Source organism: Cetorhinus maximus, chromosome 19, assembly GCF_964194155.1.
Source record: "Cetorhinus maximus chromosome 19, sCetMax3.hap1.1, whole genome shotgun sequence".
NCBI lineage: Eukaryota > Metazoa > Chordata > Chondrichthyes > Lamniformes > Cetorhinidae > Cetorhinus > Cetorhinus maximus.
This window is the reverse complement of record NC_135897.1, coordinates 46,070,283-46,073,520: the sequence shown is the minus strand read 5'-3', so window position 1 is coordinate 46,073,520 and position 3,238 is coordinate 46,070,283.

Below are 3,238 nucleotides of genomic sequence, written 5' to 3'. Positions count from 1 at the left end.
TAAACAAATATCATTGAATTCGTTGTTCGTATGTTGTTCACTGTTAGCTAGAAGATCTTCCACTGTAACACTTGACCTACTTCATTTCCCAGAACCAGTTCTACCAAATGCTTCCTTCCTTGTTGGACTAGAGACATAGTGATCAAGAAGGTTCTCCAATATACATATCAGAAATTTATCTCCTTCCATATCCTCAGCACCATGTGTTGCCATTTGTCTCCATGGTCCAGATCTTTTGATCTCCGGATAGTCGGAGACTGAACGTAACTCTGGAAGATGCACTATGAGACCTCTCGGATGTCTTAATGCAAGAACTCTGTAATTTCCTGGGAAGTTTGAACTTCTGATGGGCAATTCCCCTGTTCTCCAGGACCCTCTGAAAAAGTCTCCAACTCTGAGTTAAAGTCAGAAACTTTGGATAGTTCCAAATTACTTACTGGATAGTTACCCAGGAAGTATTGTTTAACATCTGGGTAATTATACAACTGACCCTGCAATCACTCATGTTGACATCCCAACTCCCTCCTTGATCCCCTGACTATACCCTTGACCACCCCCCAACTCCCCTCGATCTGACCTGACTAACCCCGGCCCAATCCAACCTCCCTGACCCACCTATTCACTCACCCACCTGCCACCCTACCCACCTCACCCACCTACCTCCCTACTTGCCAGCCACCCCACCCCCTTACCCCCTTGCCCACTTACCTTATCTCTGTAGCTTTTTATAAAGTAGCTTTGGGACATTTAAACTCTTTACTTCCTGGAATATGGCAGCTAGTGCCATAAAAAGGGGGCATGATTTCTGGACGGATTATCTGCGCTGCTCTCTATGAACATTGCTGCACTGGGTCAGATGTGAAGGATCCTCCATTGGAAGATCGCTCAGAAAAATCGGAGGAAGGTAAGTGTGCATTTTTTTGTCTGATCAGGGTTGGAAATAGGGTTTCCAATCCTGATCGGAAGCTCTGGGTCCACGTCTCCTTTTCTGTTTTCACTTTTGCTCTTTTTGGCCTGCAAGCAGAGCTGTAAAGGCACATAGCTTATGGATTCAGTCCTCATCTCCTTTAAGTTGCTGAGTTTCCCGAGGCCTGGAAAACCTGGTTACCTGCAGCTAAAAATAGATTGACTTTAAAATAAAGGTGTACAGCCTCATTATATTTAGTTAACCAACCCAGTTCCCATGAGCAGATTGGTCACCTCTGGTAAAACTAGAAGAGGGTGGGCTCAAAATGGGTTGGGTTTAATGTGCCCTCTAAGTTTTTTTTGGAGTGCACGGGTGTTTTATCTAAGTATGTCACGCCTTTAAATTTCTTCACATGACCATGCACACTAAGTAATTTAAAGGGGCCAACTTATGTGCAGCCTGCTTGGGGGCTTTTGGGTTGCTGTGCAGCCGACAGGGAATATTGGTTGGGTTTTTGCATTTTAACCTCTGTGGCTTAGTTGGTAGCACTCTTTCTACTGAGTCACAAGGTTCCAGGTTAAGGCACAAAAATCAAAGCTGATACTCCAGTGCAATACTGAGGGAGCACCTCACTGTGGAGGGTGCCGCCTTTCAAACCGAGGCCCCGTCTGCCTGCTTCAGAGGATGTAAAATATTCTATAGCACTATTTTAAAGAATTGAAAGGGAGTTATCCCTGGTATCCTGGCCAATATTTAAACCTCCATCAATATCACAAAACAAATTATTTGGTCATTAGCACATTGCTGTTTGTGGGAATTTTTGTGCACACATTAGCTGCTGCGTTTCCTTACAATTATGTTACAACTACACTTCAAAACACATTCATGAATTTGATAAGGACAAGTCATGGTTAACTAACTTGCTTGCGTTTTTGATGAGGTAGCAGAGAGGGTTGATGAGGATAATGTTCTTTATGTGGTGTACATGGACCTCCAAAAGGCATTTGGTAAAGTGTCGCGCAACACACTTGTGAGCAAAGTTAGAGCTCATGGAATAAAAGGGACAGTAGCAACATGGATGCAAAATTATCTGAGTGACAGGAAACAGAGTTGTGTTTAATGGAAGCTTTTCTGACAGGAGGAAGGTTTATAGTGGAGTTCCCCAGAAATTGATGTTGGAATCCCTGCTCACCCTGATGATGTGCATCTTGGTGTACAGGGAACAATTTCAAAATTTGTGGACAATACAAAACTTGGAAGTATTGTGAACTGTAAGGAGGGCTGTGTAGAACTTCGAAAATACATAGACAGTTTGGTGGAATGGGTGGGCAAGTGACAGACGAAAATTAATGCAGAGAAGTGCGGAGTGATACATTTTAGTAGGAAGAATGAAGAGAAGAAATGTAAAATAAAGGATACAATTATAAAGGGGGTGCAAGAGCAGAGGGACATAGGTGTATATGTGCATAAATCATATAGGAAGCAGGACAGGTTAAGAAAGTGGTTAATAAAGCATACAGCATTCAGGCTTAATTAACAGGGATTAAGTAAAAAAACAAGGAAGTTATGTTAAAATTGTGTAGAACACTGGTTAAACCTCAAATGGAATATTGCATCCAGTTCTGGGTGCCACACTTTAGGAAGAATGTGAAAGTTTTAGAGAATGTGCAGGAAAGCTTCACAAGATTGGTTCCAAGGATGAGGAACTTCAGTTATGTGGATAGGTTGGAGAAGTTGGGGCTGTTTTCCTTGAAGAAAAGGTTGAGAGGAGATTTGCTGGAGGTACTCCAAATCATGAGGGGTCTGGACAGAGTAGATAGGGAGAAAATGTTCCCATTGGTGAAAGGATTGAGAGCCAGAGGACAATTTCCAAAATTTCCAAAAGAAACAATGATGAAATGAGGAAAAAATATTTCGCACAGCAAGTGATCAGGATCTGGAATCCACTGCTGGAGAGTTTAGTGCTCTGGGGGCATTCAACAGTGAATTGAACTATTATCTGAAAAGGAAAGATGTGCAGGATAAGGGAACTGGCACGAGGTGAATTGCTCCTATGGAGAGCCAGTATAGACACGATGGGCCGAATGCCCCCTTTTCTGCGCTGGAACAATTCTGAGATTGAACAAGAGCAGCTCTTTCAAAGCCAGCCTAATAAACTAAATCAACAAATTGAACAAGAACAGCTTCTTTTAGAGTTAAAACAATTTTGAACAAGAGCAGGTTGAACAACATTGAAAGAATGAACCATTGGTGCAGCTACTCCTTCAGCCAATCAGGGAGTCGGTTCAGCCTGATTGACAGCTCGATCCGGGAGAAGAGCCGAATATCGCG